Source organism: Pleurodeles waltl, chromosome 2_2 (assembly GCF_031143425.1).
Source record: "Pleurodeles waltl isolate 20211129_DDA chromosome 2_2, aPleWal1.hap1.20221129, whole genome shotgun sequence".
In the NCBI taxonomy this organism is placed as follows: domain Eukaryota; kingdom Metazoa; phylum Chordata; class Amphibia; order Caudata; family Salamandridae; genus Pleurodeles; species Pleurodeles waltl.
The window spans coordinates 974,106,944-974,124,988 of NC_090439.1; the positions used below are offsets into that span (position 1 = coordinate 974,106,944).

At 48.7% G+C, this 18,045-nt stretch overlaps 1 protein-coding gene across 5 annotated transcripts in view; it reads right to left on the reverse strand.

The window, feature by feature from the left end:
• The window catches only part of ENPP2 (ectonucleotide pyrophosphatase/phosphodiesterase 2), a 636,665-nt gene that overhangs the window by 574,036 nt on the left and 44,584 nt on the right, over positions 1 to 18,045 (reverse strand). The window lies entirely within an intron of this gene.

The following is an 18,045-nucleotide window of genomic DNA, read 5'->3' on the forward strand; positions in this document are numbered from 1 at the left end:
AGCCACTGGAAGCCAGTGATTGTTTTTGTGTTTGTTTTTTTGTGTGGGGGTGGCCCCTTGGGCAAGGGTCGCCCCCTAAAGAGGGCAAAGCACTGTTAGGCAGTTCTGCCCGCTTGGGGGTAGATATTTTTTTAAGCCCATCTGCACCCAAGGGGGGCAGAATCCACATAACGCCAGTGACCTTGTGTGTGTGTGTGTTTTGTGTGGGGGGTGGCCCCTTGGGCAAGGGTCGCCACCCCAAAGGGAGCAATATATTTTATGCCATTTTTGCCCCCCTTGAGGGCAGATCAGCCTATGTTTTTAGGCCCATCTGCCCCCATGGGGGGCAAAAGTCACTTGAAGCCAGGGTTTGTTTTTGTGTGTGTGTTTTTTGTGGGGGGGCGGCCACTTGCCCTAGGATCGCCCCTCCAAAGGGGGCAAAGCACTTCTGGGTAGTTCTGCCCCCCTTGGTGGCAAATCAGCCTATTTTTTTTTTAGGCCCATCTGTCCCTGAGGGCGGCAGAAACCACTTTGCGCCAGAGATCTTGTGTGTGTGTGTTTTGTATGGGGGAGTGGCCCTTTGGGCAAGGGTCGCTCCCCAATGGGGGCAAATATTATTTACACCATTTCTGCCCTCCTTGGAGGAAGATCGGCCTATTATTTTTAGGCCAATCTGCCCCAAGGGGGGCAGAAACCAAAATGTGTTTTTTTTGTGTGGAGGGCGGCCCCTTGAGTTAGGGTCGCCGCCCCCAAAGAGTGCACTGCACTGTAGCCCATTTCTGCCCCCCTTGAGGGCATATTGGGATATTTGGTTTAGGCCCATCTGCCCCCAAGGTGGGCAGAAGCCACCAAGGCACCCATGATTTTTTATTTTTAGTCAATTTCAGTACGGGGGAACAGCCCCTTGGACAAGAGTTGTTCCCTTTTTGGGGGGCAATATGTTTTATGCCATTTCTGCCACCCTTGGGGGCAGATCGGCCTATTATTTTTTAGGACGATCTGCACCCAAGGGAGGCAGAAACCACAATGACACCAGGGATTGTTTACTTTTGTTTTCTTTTTTGTGTGGCGGCGGCCCCTTGGTCAGAAGCCACGAAGGCACCAGGGGAAAGTTCTAAATGTTTGGTGGTGGGGTGTTTGTCGACTAGCAAACTATTTGCATTATGATTATAATGTTTTATTTCTCCTTTTTGTTCTAGTTCAAAACTTTTGCTTCCTTTGCTGTGACTCCTTGTGGTTTTGGCAGTGGTTGACCAGCAGTTTGCGTAGTTGCATCTTTTAGGTAAGAAACAACTATCTACTCCAAATGACTATTGTTGCCATGCATGAATGACATTTTGTAAATGGAGTATTAAATACAGGATTGTGTGTGAAATAGTCCTCAGATTAGTGCACGAATATATTTGTGATGTCTTATGTGTAATTTTCTTTTCTTTTTTCTTTTTAGTGGGATATCATTGGTGATTGCTGTGGCTGTGCAGAGTAGTTGCTGGTGAGTCTAGCTTTTTCAGGAAAGTGAGTGGTATAGTTTTTGAGTTTATAACTCTTAGTGATAAAGCTACACTTTGTTTATTACTTATCTTACAAAGTGCTGGTTGTTGGTGGTGCATTTGTCCAGTTAATTTTCGTAGGAAGGATCATGGCTAGCCGTAGGATGCCCACTCAGCAGGTTGTTGGAATGCTTTTTGGGTCGTCTTTTGACCATGATTATGAGACTGACTGTGCATCTGAGGCACAGGAGGAAGTACAAGATTCTGGAAGTGAATTTTCTGTCAGAGCGGAATTGTCTGATGATGAAGCTACTCTCAGTGCTGATAAAGTGCCTATTTTAGAGGAGGACACTGATGTGCCAATAGTGCAGCAGCTGAAAGCCTTCCCATTGGAAGACCTGACCTCTGGGTTGCCCCAAACATGGAGCAGCCGGAGTTGCCTGCCTTTACTGGTCTCCTGGGTTGTAGAGGGAATACAGAAAGATTTTTGAATGTCAATTTCTTTCAGTTGTTTATAGACAATGTATTTTTGAAAGAGATTGTTGAGCAGACTAATTTGTATGCGGAGCAGTATTTGAGGGACAACGCTGCCAGACTTAGGCCACACTCTAGAGATAGCTGCTGGATTCTCACAAATCTGGAAGAGTTGAAAAAGTTCTTGGATTTAACTTTTTGGATGGGGCTGATAAGGAAGCAATCACTGCCTTCATATTGATCTACTAGTCCCTTGATTGATGGCAACTGCTATATTTCCTGCAACCATGAGTCGTAACTGGTATGAGCTTCTTCTTCGGATGCTGCATTTTGTTGATAATGCTTTAACCTTGCCACAAGATCACCATCATTCTGATTGTTTTTTCAAGATTAGACCTGTCCTTGATCATTTTGTCGATCGGTTTTCAGAGGTGTATGTTCCAGGCAAAGAAACAGCTGTGGACGATCCTTTGGTCCTGTACAAGGGTTGTTTGGTTTTTAGGTATTACATTCCTAACAAGAGGGCACGGTATGGAATTAAAAAATTGTATATGCTGTCTGAAAGTAGTACAGGATATGTTTATAATTTCCGGGTCTACACTGGTAGGGATTCCAGTATTGACCCTCCTGGTTGCCCACCCAGTTTTGGAGTTAGCAAGAAAATTGTGTGGGAACTAGGTAGACAACTGTTTAACAAAGGTCACCATTTGTACGTAGATAATTTCTACACTAGAGTGCAGTTGTTCAAGGAATTGCTCAGAGTGGACACTGTTGCTTGTGGCACAATCCGCTCTAACCGGAAAGGCTATCCAAGGGAGCTTGTCTGTAAAAAACTTGAGAGGGACAGTGCAGTGCCTTGTGGAATGATGAGCTGCTTGCTCTGAAATTTGCAGACAGGAGGGATGTCTACATGCTAACTACCATCCATGATGAGAGTACTTCCCCTGTGACTGTTTGGGGTCAGGTTGCCAAAGTGTGCAATCCTGTGTGCATTTTGGACTACAATAAGCACATGGGTGGTGTTGATAGAGTAGATCAGAGGTTGCAACCTTACACTGCTGCTCGTAAGGCTTACGTTTGGTATAAGAAATTAGCGGTTCATCTGTTCCTTTTGGCAACTTTTAATTCTTTTGTTGTGTTCAAAAATAGTTCTCCAGAGTCAAGGATGAAATTTGTGAAATTTCAGGAGTCTGTCATAGCGAGCCTTGTTGCACTGGAACAGGCAAGAGTTCCTAGCGAAGCAGTGGTAGAGGATGTGGGAAGATTGAAAGATCACCACTTTGCTGAGCACATTCCTCCCACAGCTAAAAAAGAGTACCCTGCTAAGATATGTAGAGTCTGTGCCCGAAGAGGTCTCCGGAATGAGATTCGTATGTACTGGGCTCTGTGTGGGTGGCTGTTTCAGGAGTTGCCACACTCAAAAAAATATTGGGAACTACAGTGAGCGTAAAACTGCCTGTTTTATATTTTCATATGTTCAGTTTCACGGTTGGCATTACTGTCATGTATTTAGTTAGAGCTTTTGTGTTTGTAGTTTTGTACTTATTTCTAATTAGTTACCTGTTTCTTTTTTGTTTAAAAAAAAGTGATGGCTGTGTGCATGGTGTGGCCCTTGGCTGGCGGTGTGTGAGGAGTGATGCTTGGCTGGCGGTGTGCGTGGAGTGATGCTTGGCTGGTGGTGTGCGTGGAGTGGCGCTTGGCTGGTGGTGTAAATAGTGACTTGCTGTTGGCCACTGCAACACACTGCTAGCCAAACGCCAGTCCACACATTACCATCAGCTGGTGTGACTGCTGTGTCAGGCATGTGGGTGTATCAAAGTGATGGGCCCTTGAATGGCGCTGTCTGTTGATAAGAATGTTGTAATGTGCTGGGCCCGCGATTGGCGGCGTGAATGGTCTTGTGCAGGTCATGTATGAAAGGTGTGTGAATGGACTGTAAATCGGTTGGTGCCTTGTTACGGCTTTACAGCTCATGAGCTGTGTGTCATTGGTTACATTTTTGGGCCTCCCAGTTATTAACAGTGCATTTCATTTTTGTGAAATCTCTTGTTAATAAAATTTGATCTACTCAACCATCACTCACCCTCGTGCCAAATCCAGCCAGTATGTGCAGTAAAAATGAAAAAACCTGCTCTGCTGTAATCAGGCATCGAAGCACACCCATGACATGCTAGGTGTCTCAGGTGGGAGCCCGATGATGAAGCATGCCACCAACTAGGTTGGTAGGTGCAGGGTCTTTTGAACATAACCTAAATGCGTTTCTTTTCACAATTTTAGTGTTTGGAACATCACAGAAGGACTTGGACACATCAAAATGATCTTTTACAAACCTACCTGTTTTGCAGAGGGGTGGCACCTACGTTTTTGGTCCCGGGCGCGGTGGTCATCTAGGGAAACCTACCAAACCCAGGCATGTGAAGAGTGCAGATCCTGGGCAGGTGTTGCAGGTAGGCCTCTCATCATATCCGCAATTGCATCTGTATCAGCGTCAGCGGTGTACATGTGCATTGCTGTGGTTTCCCCCATGGTGTTCCATTGCTGTGGCATGTGCAGGTGAGGGCATGGCATGGTGTCAGAAGATGTTGTATTTACTCTGTGTGACAGTTGTGCTGGCACTGACAGATTGCACCCTGTCTCTCTCTCTCCCACCCACCCTTCCTCTCCTCCTCTGTTTTTGTGTGCATCAGCATCATCTGGCACATGAGAAGGGGCACCAGCGAGTGGGGATGCTGTAGCCCAAGGGACCCAGGAGGTTGATACCACCGGAGCCGAGGAGACCAGTGGGACGGAGGGCGAGGGGAGTGCCACGGGGAGACAGGATCGACCACTACATCTTCAGATTCCTGATCCCTGGAGGTGGTGGAGCCATCTGGGACCATCCCAGCATCAGCCGTGTCTGCCAGCCCCCTTACCAGAACCACCCTCCCTGTAGCTCCCCACCCAGTTGCCCGAGCCTGCTCAACCAGGAGGGTGGGTGCCTCCTTTGCCACAGGCACTGCTGCTCCTGCCCCAATCAGCCCTGCTGCCCTCAATATGGAGGCTATTAACCTCCTGAAGTTCATTTCTGTGGGGCAGACAACCATTGTGAATGCCATTCAGGGACTGTCATCCCAGATGCAGCAGACCAATGCGTTCTTGGAAGGCATTCACGGTGCCTTGTCTGGCCTGTAGAGATCGTTTCAGGCTCTGGCCTCCTCCTTGACGGCAGCCATTGTCCCTTCTTCTTCCATCCCCCCCTCCAACTACCTGTTCTCAAACCCACATCCCTCTCCCCTCTCCCATCCAATGTACACTTACTGACCCACATGCATCCACATCAACAGACACGGTACGCAATGACAGACACAACCACCACAAACACCACCACCGCTATGCACACGCACAACTCCACCACCTCCCTCCTCACAGTCACAACACCACTCACACCTGCAGTCCACACATCATCAGTACCAGAACCTACAACATGTGCCCTCACTTGCACCGTCACCACAATATCAGACCCCCATACATGCACCACATGCACAAACACAATGACAATGAACACCCCCACACGCAGCACATCCACCCTACCTGCAGACACCACCCCAACATACACTCACACATCTATCCTGCAATCTCACTGCATCTCCTCCACCCCTACTCCCAGTACACCTAACACACCCACCCAACACTCACGTCACGCATCTGCACCCAAGGCACCTCCACGTACACACCTCTCAACCATACCCACTTCATCCACTCCCAAACGCCCTTTCCATGACTTACCTTGTGCCTCTAAGAAACGTTTACTGACCAAGTTTTCCCTGTTCCCCACCACTGGCCCAGGCCCTGTTCCCCCCATGTGCCCTGCTACCCTTCCCAGACCCCTGCCTTCTCCCTCCCAGGCCTCCACTGGTGGTCGCCATGCCCCTCCCCTGCCTAAGACGTCCACCCCCAGCAAGGCCACAGTTACCCCTCCCACAGCCAAGGCCAAGCCCACTCCCTCCACTTCCAGGGCCAGGCCCAAACCACCCACCTCCTGCCAAAACCACCTCTGTCCAGGGGCAAGCCTAAGGACCCCCCTCCAGACCCAGCCCAAAGGGCCCTCCCCTCCAAGACCAAACCCCTCCGTCCCCACTTCACCCCTGAGGTGCCTGTATGCTTTATTGATGCCCCTGCCCTGTGGAGGCCAGCACTTTGCAGTCAAGAGTCAAGTTGGGGCCTCATACTGTGCCCTGTGTTGTTGGGGCACAATGGATTATATTGGGCTGGCCCTTTGGGCTCATTGTACATAGTTGTGTTGTTTTTAAGTTATTTATTATATATGCAACACTGCACCGTTGGTGTCGATGGAGACAACCTTGTCCTGGCTTTTACTTCCACATGTATGTGTCGTAGTTATGCGATTTGGCATGTGTGTATGGACGTGGCTTGCAGTGCCGTGTGTGTGTTGTGTGTGTACTAATGTCCTTCCCTCCAGTGTGTGCTAGGCTGGTGTACTTACAGTTGGTGTCTTGGTCGGCGTCGCTGGTCCTGAAAGTCAATGGCCAGCAGGAGCATTGGGAAGACTTGCAATTCACGTGCCATGGCACCTACGGATGTGCATGTGTTCCTGAAGGTGAGTGTTCCTTTTATGTTGTTTGTTTCCGCCATGCATTTCGTGGTGGTGAGACTGCCCCGGAAATCCTGTTGGTGTGCAGCCTCGTAATACAGACGTGGGAAACTTCCTGACCGCCGGCTTTGAGAAGCTGGTGGTCCATCCACACTGGCGGTTCGGACGGAAACCTGGCTGTGTTTTGCAGTTCCGTTCCCCGGACTCGTAATATGGCGGTCTGACCACCACCTTCACTGCAGCGGTCCACTGACCACCAAAGTCACAGAGAGGGCCACAATCTCTAATTTTAACTCATTTACTGACAGAGTATGGGGCTGCACTCTTCTGCTGTACTTCATCTCTCTACTCCTTCAAAAAAGGGTTTGCAAAAGGCATTTATGCAGTTTTACCAAAACATCATGACATTATATACATACATAATTCTCCTGGCACCTTTTTTTACTCTAAGATGAAAAATTGATTGGCCCACTGTAGCCTGCTCCTTATATTTTTATCTCATAAGTGGCTCTACAGGCCTTACCATAGGAAGGCAAATATTACACTTGAGAAGATATATTGTGAAGAAATGCTCTGGATACCCGCACATGGGTGAGGCTATTCAGTGCTTATGACTTCAATGGAGATTCCCCTACGAGAGAACTGGAGTTACAGGTAAGAAACTGTTCATTCCTGCACAATGGAAGCATGGCAAGTTCTTCATAGCAGAACTGCACAATCCAAATTATACTCTCTAGAATTACCATTTGCACATTATGCCCAATGATTACTTACTCCTGATTGCCAAACTATAAACTAACTGCGTACTTTGGGTCTGGCAGTTGGCTGCCTTTTCTATATGGTGAATTCATACAAATCTATGACCACTGACAAAGCGGACCACACTTCGTTGAATAGTTTACTTTACTGTATGGTCCATGTACCACACTGGGAGATATTCTCCTTGTTTCCACAGGAACTCAAGAACTATAAGACATTAACACTTTTGTGTTCTTCTAGAAGCTATATGCATATAGTAGCAAATCTCTGTAACTCTACTAACGCCACTGAAGAGGAGGTGCCAAGAATGGCTCACTCAGCAAAAATGAAATAATCTGCATATTTACAATATTAAAGCACAAAGGAAGAATGGAAATTCTGCTGCGCCAGACTGGAACACTTGCTCCAAAATGTATATTGCATGTTATCCACTTCAAACTCTTACACTGCTAATTATTCTCCACTTGAGTTGCTGAAAAATTAGGTCTTTCAGCAAGCTCAGCCTGTAGCAGATGTTGATTTCCTTCATCTCAACTAGATATGCCATCCAGTCTGCAATTTTTGGTTAGGTATTTTTGCTGATATATCCAGCATAGCAGGGCCATACGCACGTGGAGGGAGACTGTAGGGGGCATAGGCCAGCCTATATTTTTGTTTGGCCCCCCTAAAGTACAAGTTACTTACCTTCGATAACAAAATATCTGGTAGAGACATATTCTAGTTGCAGATTCCTTACCTTAGAATTTCCCCCCAGGCTTCAGACTGGATCTGGAGATTTTTTCTTTGAGCAATACCCTTGCGCGTCGGTCAACTTCGTGGGCGTCGTTGGCATCGTAGTCGCAGTGATGACATCAAGAGAAGTACATAGACGCCGCCTCTGCGCAGTGATGTCAGTTTCTTTTAACGACTTTCCACGCCAAAGTGCGGAGCGGCTAAGAATACTGAGATTGGTACGCCAGAGCTAAGGAACTGAAGGGGAAGCCCTGTGCCTAGAAATCAGTTCGCAAGCGGGGAGGATGGGTGGGTCGGTAAGGAATCTGCAACTACAATACGTCTCTACCAGATATTTTGTTACCGAAGGTAAGTAACTTGTACATCTGATAGAGACTTCTAGTTGCAGATTCCTTACCTTAGAACAGATTACCAAGCAATGCCATCCTCGGAGGTGGGCTGCAAACCAAGTTCATACTTGAAAGTCCTGCAGGACCGAACAACCAAAGTAGCCGTCCCGACGGACCTGACTGTCCAGGCAGTAATGTTTAGCAAATGTGTGCAGGGATGCCCACATGGGGGTGCATAAAAAGTAGGCAAGGTACTGGACTGGCCTACATGAAAAGGCATAACAACCTTGCGAAGGAAGGAAGCCTTAGTGCGCAACACCACTTTGTCAGGGTGCACAGACATGAATGGAGGCTTTGAAGAAAGGGCTTGAAGCTCACTCACTCTGTGAGCAGAAGTGATGGCAGCAAGAAAGACAGTCTTGAAAGTGATGAGCCGTAAAGGGCAATTGTGCACCGGCTCAAAGGGAGAACATATTAACTAAGTAAGGACAAGATTGAGATCCCATTGAGGCATGATAAGTGGAGTGGGAGGAAATAAATGGGTGAGACCTTTAAAGAATCGATTGACAATAGGAGATTTAAAGAGTGAGGGCTGATCACGTAGCCTAAGAAAGGCTTAAATGGCAGATAAATACCCCTTAAGAGTGCCCAAAGCAGAGCCTTGCTGGGCCAAAGAAAGAATGAACAAAAGAAGCTCAGATAGAGGGGCAGAGATAAAATTGCAGACTTTGGGTGGATCATCAAATGTCGTCAACGACAGCCGCTCAATCTCAATGCATGAAGGCGGAGATTGGACAGGTTTGAGTGGAGATCCATCCCCTATTTCTGCAACAGAAGATCACCCAAAGAGGCAGTCTGAGTGGAGGATCAGTGGCCATGCTCAGTAGCTCTGGATACCATACTCTCCGTGCCCAGTCTGGAGCCACCAAGATGACTTGGGCCCAATCGTTCCTGATCTTTGATAACTCTGGGCAGAAGTGGCATAGGCGGAAAGGAGGTTGGAGTTCCACTCGCGACGAAAAGCGTCTCCGAGCGAGTGCTGCCTTGGAAACTCTAACGCGCAAAACAACTGACATTGCTTCTCTGCAGAGGCGAACAGATCTAACCAAGGCTCTCCCCACTGCTGAAAGAGACCTTGCACCACCTCCGGATGTAGTCGCCATCCGTGATCGGCTGTGCATTGACGGCTGAGTTAGTCTGCTCTGGCTTTGAGAGAACCCGCCAGATGTTGAACCACCAGGGTAATGCCCTGATGTTCCAGCCATGTCCAGAGGCGTAGTGCCTCCTGACAAAGGGTCCAGGACCCTACTCCGCCCTGTTTCTTACAGTACCACATGGCGGTAGTATTGACTGTGGACACCTGCACTACTTTCCCTTTGAGAGAGGGAAGAACTGCTTTCAACGCAAGCCTGATCGCCCAGAGCTCCAGAAGATTGATATGGAGCCCAGACTCTGCTGGAGACCAAAGGCCTCTGATCCCCGCCTCTCCCATGTGGCTGCCCAAACCCAGAAGCGATGCATCTGGCACTATGGGTAGGTCTGGCTGGGGAGGTGAGAGGGATCTGCTGTGGACCCAATGCGGATTTGAAAGCCACCACTGCAGGTCTTTCGCAGTCCCCTCTGAGATCTGGACCATGTCGGAGAGATTTCCCTGATGCTGCGCCCACTGGAACTTCAAGTCCCACTGCAAAGCCTGCATATGCCATCCGGCATGTGCCACCAGCAGGATGCAGGAGGCCATGAGGCCCAACAGCCTCAGGGTCAGTCTCACCGAAACTCAAGACAGAGGCTGAAAGATCGATTCATAGCCTGAATATCTTGGACTCGCTTTTCAAGAGGATAATCCTGAAACTTAACTGTGTCCAGAATAGCTCCAATGAAAGGGAGCGTCTGAGAGGGAGTCAGGTGTGACTTTGCCACGTTGATAGTGAACACCAGCATGTGCAGGAGGCTTGCCGTAGTCTGAAGGTGGGAGACGACTTTCTGGGGCGAGTCTGCCTTCAACAGCCAGTCGTCGAGGTAAGGAAAGACTGAGACCCCTATCCAGCGCAGATGAGCTGCAACCACCGCCATCACTTTCGTGAACACTGAGTGGCACTGGTAAGGCGGAAGGGGAGCATGGTAAACAGATAGTGTCCATGACCTACCACGAATCGCAGGAAACGTCTGTGGGCAGGCAGGATGGGAATGTGGAAATAAGCGTCCTGCAAGTCCAACACAACCATCCAGTTTTCTGGGTCTAAGGCAGATAGGACCTGAGCCAGGGTGAGCATTTTGAATTTCTCCTTCTTGAGGAAGTAGTTGAGGTCCGGACGTCTAGGATAGGACGTAAGCCCTTGTCGTTTTTTGGCACCAGAAAGTAGCAGGAATAACAACCACGGCCTACTTCTGGCACAGGGACCTTCTCTATGGCTCCATTTGCCAAGAGAGCTGCGACTTCCTTGTGGAGAAGTGCCAAATGATCCTCCTGGAGTTGGCTGATTGATGGAGGCATGGCTGGTGAGGCAGATTCAAAAGGGAGGGAATAGACCTTTCGAACTATCTGCAAAACCCACCTGTCGGTAGTGATGGGTTCCCAGTGGGGCAGGTGATGGCAAATACTGCCGCCTACTGGATTGGAGTGAGGGGATGGACTTGAAGGGTTTGGATGCTGCAGCAGGGGCAAGGGTGGACCGGGCAGACCTCTGGTTCCCTCTCCCATGCCCACGTAGGATTCCGAATCCCCGGCAACGCAGCGGCTGAACAGCATGAGTGGCCGGGTGGGGGACGCAACAGGGAGTTCCTTCCATAGCCACGAAAGGGGCGATAGGCGGACTGTTGGGGGTGAGGGGCAGCGGAAAGGCCAAGGGACCGAGCCGTAGCCTGGGAGTCCTTGAATCTCTCCAATGTCGAGTCCGCCTTGTCTCCAAAGAAACAGGAGCCATCAAAGGGCATGTCCATTAGAGACTGTTGGACATCCCCCGAAAAAACAGAAGTACGCAACGAGGCATGGCGACTCAAGGCCATCGTCGTGGCAACTGATCTGCCCAGAGAGTCAGTCGTGTCCAGCCCACATCAGATTGTGAACTTCGTCGCATCTCTCCCATCGTTGACAGCTTGGGAGACGATAGCACGGGCCTCCTCCAGTATCTGCGGCAGAACTTGCGCGACCGTATTCAACAGAGAGTGGGTATAGCGGCCCAAAAGGCATGCAGTGTTCACGAACTGCAGGGCGAGACTGGAGGAAGAAAACATCAGCTTCCCAAATTGTTCCAGCCTTTTTGATTCCCTATCCGGGGGTGCGGAAGGGAATGCACCTGAGGAAGGGGAAGCCTAGATGACAAGACTCTCAAGCGTGGGGTGTTGGGACAGGAATTTAGGATCATTCGGGGTGGGCCGATGGCAGCGTATGATAGTCCTGTTCACAGGAGCCCCTTTGTTGGGTTTGGACCAAGTACCCGAAAGGACATCCGTGAGAGCTTCACTGAATGGCGGAAGGGGCTCAGATGTGGTAGCCCCGGGCTGAAGCACCTCAGTCAGGAGATTGGACCTGACCTCTACAGTAGGTAGCTCAAGGCCAAGGACCTCAGCCACCCTACTGACCACCATGCATAAGTCGCTCCCTCCGCTGTAGCCACGGTAGGAGGAGACAGCATGCCAGCATCTGGAGAAGTGTCCAGTCCACTGGCCTTGCCAAATTCCTGTGTCCACTCCAAAGATGGGTCATCCTGGTATTCATAAGGGTCCAGGGGCCCCTCCAATCCTTCCCGAATTCGTACCCATAAGGAAAAGTGTCCAAATCTGACCTTGGGTGAGTCAGCACTATTGAAGACAGAGACGGCGTCAGCCAATGACATTCCGACTCCGAGTCATCAGGGATTATGATCGGGTCGATGGTGGGCACTACTGATGTAGGGAGCATCGACAATCGAACTGGGGAAGGTCTCAGTGGTACGACCGGCATCAGTGCCGATCCTGAAGCGGATCTGGAGGGGACCTCGGTGGCCGGAGCCAAAGCTGCCGGCGCAGAACCCAAAGGCCCCTCGTCCGAACCTCTTGGGCCCGAAGGCACCGTATCGGGGTCAGTCCACCCAAAAATGAGGTGCATGGTCTCATAAACTCCTTTAATTGGGTGGGGTCGCTCCAGCTCCCAGAAATTCAGGGAAGCGCGGAGCGGACCCAGAAGTAGGGTCCGAAGACGGAGGCCTTGTGCATCAACGCTCTTTTTGCATTGCATCAGCCGAGCGACGGGGTGAAGTCGAAGGGTGACGGGACCGATTCGACTTCTTCTTCTGACCTGTGCCCGAAGATTTAGAGGAAGAAGAATGGTGGTGGCTCCGCGAACGGTCTTGAGACCTTCCTCTCGAGTGAGACCGGGACCTATGCAAAGTCGAGCGCCGGGCCACCATGAGTTTGAGGGACAGCTCCCTCAAGGCCTTCAGTTGCATGGCCTGGCACCAGGAGCACGACTTTGGGTCGTGATTGCACTCCAAGCACCACAAGCAGACGCTATGCGGATCCGTCACTGACATTATGCAGTGACAGTCCTCGCATGGCTTGAAACCGATCTTCGGGGACATCTCGACGTACCAAAAACTCACCAAAAAACTTGACAAAACCTGTGACCTTGGTCAAAAAGAGACAAGAACATATATATAGATTATAGAACTCAAACAATTGGAGAAACTGTTAAAACATCAGTGGTATTATATGTAGTCAAGCCAGGAGACTAAGAGAGAGAGAAAGCAACCCATTGGAGGCACTGTTAAACTAACAAAGCTATTCTATTTCTATATAGTGTTCACACAGGACTCAGGGAAGGACAGGAGAGAGGAACAGAAAGGGCCTATAAGCCCCTGGACCCTCTTGGCCCCAACAGATCCAAGCGGGGATGGCACTACTTAAAATAGGAGAGGATCAAATTGGCAGAGGAAGGGCAGGGTAGAAGAGATGAAACAAAAAAGAAAGAGTGGAAGTCCCAGGCACCATTAGTGGAAGGAGTATGTAGATTTTAGAGAAGGAAAGAGGGCAAGAGACCGAAACCAAGAAAAAAAGAGTGTGGATTGAGAGGCAGAGGGAGCAGCAAGGGAGAGTAAAGAAGAGAAGGAGAGGAAAATGAAATGAAGCGGAAAAATAAATAATTAAATAAAAAGAAAGAAGAAGAAGCAACAAAGACAGAAAAAAACTAAATGTAAATACAGGACACGCATGAATCTTGTTAAAGGTTGCCCCATGTCATTGACTCCTTTTAATGGAGTAGATGTAGATTGCTTCTTACAGGGCTTCAAAATGCTGGCTCTTACATTTCTATCAGGTAGAAGTGTGGCTTGCCCTAGAGAATCTGGTTCTAATCAAATACCCTTTTTTGCTCTAAGAGTGCCGAACAGGAGAGTTGCTACAAAGAGTTGCCCTTTACCATAGGACACTCTTAACTCAACAATGCCTGAGTAATTGAATTTCCTTGGGAATTTGAAGAACAAGGCATAATTTACACAAACATGGAGAAAGAAGAAGGAATAAAGACAAAGCACTAGTTCTGTGCTCTTTATTTTCTTCTGTAAAAGCTTAGCTGTCTGGGGAAAGTCAAGCCTTATTACAGATTCCTGGACTTTAGATTTCCTTATGTTTTCATACACTGCTAAGTATTCAGAAGCTTTTTCTGACATCCCATTTCACCTACAGGATCCTCTTCATCAGTTTCTATGTCTGTCTTTATGTGTTTTTCCTCTATTCTGTTTATGATATTTTATTTTGTCTGGTCATGGCCTGATTTTAATGTTCTCTATTTATTATGTTGATGCTTTAAGAGCACGATGATCCTTATGGTCTTGTTGCACTTATCCTCACTTGTCTTGAAGGTTGCAAGGAATAGAAATGGACCGTCTGTCACATGAGAGGTGATGTGAAGATGGAATGCTGAAGATGGATTGAACATGAATGAGTTCCTTGACTCACTCTAATGAGGGAACCCATCTGCTTTACACTCATCTTCCTTTAGCAATTGACGGATTCCAGTATTTCGATGCAAGTATTCAAATTCATCATTGACAGCCCATATAATGATAGTCTCTTGAACTGGTGAAGGGCAGTATTCTTGGTCAGAGGTCATATATGTTAGCAAGCTAAATATCCATCCAGCATGTGTCAGGTAGGAGAAAGTAATGCAACTCGGCAACAAGAGTTAGTCTTAAAGCCCAGATATCAAGTCCTTTGGAAGGAAGTGTAATCTAGTAGCTCCCAATTTAAGGGCTTACACCAATTCCTATCACAGAGGTATTAGCATGCATTTAGCAAGCCACTAATAGAAAATGAGGAGATACAATTGTGTATATATGGAACTGGAGGAAATCTCTTTTTTTTGCTTGAATCTTTTTTCATTTTTCCCAATACAGAGAGATAGAGTTACAAAGCATATTCAACTATCATAATAAGAGGACTCAGTAATACAAAATCCTTGGTATATTATGCACATCAATATGTTAGATGATAGTGAAATTTGGGTTAGCACGCAGGTATTATGCATTAATGGCATCACAGTGAAAACCTGCTAGGACTGAATAATAGTCTCCACTTCCATCCTGCGGGGCTTGTTCAGCTCGGGAGGCATATTGCATCCTACAACCTTACACAACAAGTTGAAGCTGTGCATCATATATGAAAACAGTTAAGATTCAACTTGGTTCATTTATACAACTGTGTAACAACACAACATGAACTTAGTCCAAAATCCGATCCCCAGCCGCTCCCCCCCTCGCCCACCACCCCCACCCTCGTGTCAGCTCCCATTTATCAGTTCACAATGCTACAACACAGCTCTCCAGGTCTCTGCCTGTTGTGGACTGTTAGGGTCCCTCCCCAACCAATGGGCGATCAAAAGACAGGCTCATCCTCCGATGGGGACTGCACTAGGTTACCACAGTCAGCCAACCTGCCTCTTTGCCATCAGCGCTGCATCCACCTATGACTCTTCCGCTGCGGGCCCTCCCTATTGATCCCTTAACCCCAACAGCATTGCATCCCAGCTAGAGGCTCGGGGAACCTTACGCAGTCCCAAGCTGTCCTCCGTGTGCAGTGCCACCCCCTCTGCCTCTGCCCATACCATGAGCAATCATTTCCATGCTGCTATCAGGGGAGGTTCTGCAGACTTCCATTGTTTGGTGATAAGGCGTTTAGCCGTTATGAGGCCCAGATCCAAGAACCTTGTGGATGCCTTGTGTCTTCTGGCTCTAGGGAAAAGGCCCAATATACATGCTTCCCACATGGTCAGCCGGGGGGTGCCGTATAGATCGAGAGCTGCTCTGACACCCCCTCCCAGTAAGGACACAATGAGGGGCAAGACCATAGCATATGTAACAAATCCGCTGTCTCTAAGGCGCAGCGGGGACATGCTGCATCCACCTCATAAAAATACTGATTGATTTTTGCCGGCGTGAGGTATGCCCTATGGAATATGTAGAATTGAATCAATTGAAACGGTGCATTGCGCTGGATGTTAATATGGCTACTCTGGGCATTTTCGCATTCCTTATCTGTGCAGAGTCTGGCCACGTCGCCCTCCCAAGCAGCTCACAGTGCGGTGCAAGTGTGTGTTGTATGAGTTCGCAGTGCCTCCAAAAGCCAATGTATCAAATGCTTACCCTGACCCATAGCGTTCATGTATTGCACCAGGAGACGTGTTTGTGGTTCAAATGAAATGTCTCCTCAGCACCGAGACAGCGGTGTCACTAGTGAGTTATATGGAACTGAAGGAAATCAATAACCAAAATAACAGAATTCTCTTGTTTATTCTGTTCCTTACTAGGAAAAAATAAATAAGTAAACAATAAAGAGCCTTGGGTAGGGCTGCATCTGGTGCACCTCACAGCAGCGCCCTGCTGACGCACCTCACGGGAAGTTCCCAGCTCTGCCAAGACACACCAGCACTGCACACAACAGTTCCAAGGCACCACTGGCTGTGCTAATGTACTTTTCAGTACGTCACACAGCAGTGATGAAGGACCTCCAGCCATCACAACCAGACACGGTTCAGTCATGATACGCCAGTGCTTCAGAAGCTCAGTACAGTGCCAGGGGATCTCCAGGATGAACAACCATGTGTAGCTCAAGTGCCTTACAATGCCCTGCCAAGGTACTTCTTGCATTCACAGACATACATAGCCCATCCAATGCGCATCTACCCTTCAGAGCTGCGAGGAACTAGGGTATCTCATGTTCAAAGCCCTATATCGCTAAGCTGAGACATCTCCAGCCTTCATAGTCTTGAAGAACCAGGGTAACTCATGTGCAGAGCCCTACGTACCTCAGCTGAGGCATCTCCAGCCTTCAGAGTCTTGAAGAACCAGGGTAACTCATGTGCAGAGCCCTACTTGGCTCAGCTGAGGCATCTCCAGCCTTCAGAGCCACACAGAGCACAGCTGAAGCTCCTCACTCCTGAGGAGTCCTAAGTGACCAGGATTGGAGCAGATGCACACATTCCCCCCGAGGCCCTGTAGATGGAGGTCGATCACTGTAGGATTGATATCAGGTACTCTGCCTCTCTAGGGTCCTCTACTTAAAAGACATCTGACTCTGCAGCGCCCCTGGCATGAGTGCCACCTGCCTGCAGTTGGCCTGGCATGTGTTCTGTGGGCTGCAATTAGTCTGGTGAAGATGTTATTGTGCTGGGAATTGTCTAGTGTGTGTAGCCATAGACTGTCATAAACCTGGTTGAGGCTTTCATGTGTCTGGAATAGTCCGGCAGAGGTGACTATTGGCTATGATAGATGTAGTGTAGGCTTCTGTGTGTGAAAGGTGGCCTTAGTCTGTGATAGATGTGGTAAAGGCTTCTATGTGTCTGAAGAGGCAGCCTAGATGTGATGTAGGCTTTATTCTGTCTGGAACAGGTAGCCATAGGGTGCAACAAGCCTGGTGTAGGTTTCCATGTGCCAGGAACAGTCTGGGAAAGCTACCCATTGGCTGCGAGTGCCTTGGTGTAGGTTTCCATGTGCCAGGCATAGACTAGGAGAGGAAGCCGTATACTGTAATGGGCCTTATGTAGGTGTTGCGTGCCTTGCATAGCCTGAGAAAGATAGCTGCAGGCTATGACTAGTCGGATGTAGGCATCCATGTGATGTGAATAGTATGGGAGAGGTAGCTGCAGCTTGTGGCTAGCCTGATGTAGGCATCCGTGTGATGGGAATAGTCTGGGAGTGGTGATGATGGACCTAATGTTGGTGTTGTGTGCTGGAAATGGTGAGACATGAGTAATAGTAGGCTATGATTGGCCTGGTGGGTGTTAGGTTGTTTGTGTTACCACTCCGATGGTTCTAATGACCTGCTGTGGTCCAGGTTCGGTTTCCAGTGGGCTGCAACACCCTAACTTGTGAGACTGGTTGCAGAGGGATCTGATTGGCCGATGTCTGTGGGTTCTGATTGGCTGATGTCTGTGGCAGTGGGCTGTGATTCGCTGATGTCTGTGGCAATGGTCTGTGAGTGCCTACCATTTCTCCCTTAGGCTGATAGGGATTTACAAGTTTTTTAGTGGTCAATGATGGTCTGATGGGTCTTCCAGTGGACAGTGATGGCATGGTGTGTCTTCTGACATAATGTGATGGCCGGGCATGTTCCCAAAGATGGTCAAATGGCTGCTGTGCCACGCAAGTCACAATCTGCCTCAGTAATGAAAAATTCTTCCATGTTCTGAGCCATGCCTCCGCCCCAGTCGACATAACAT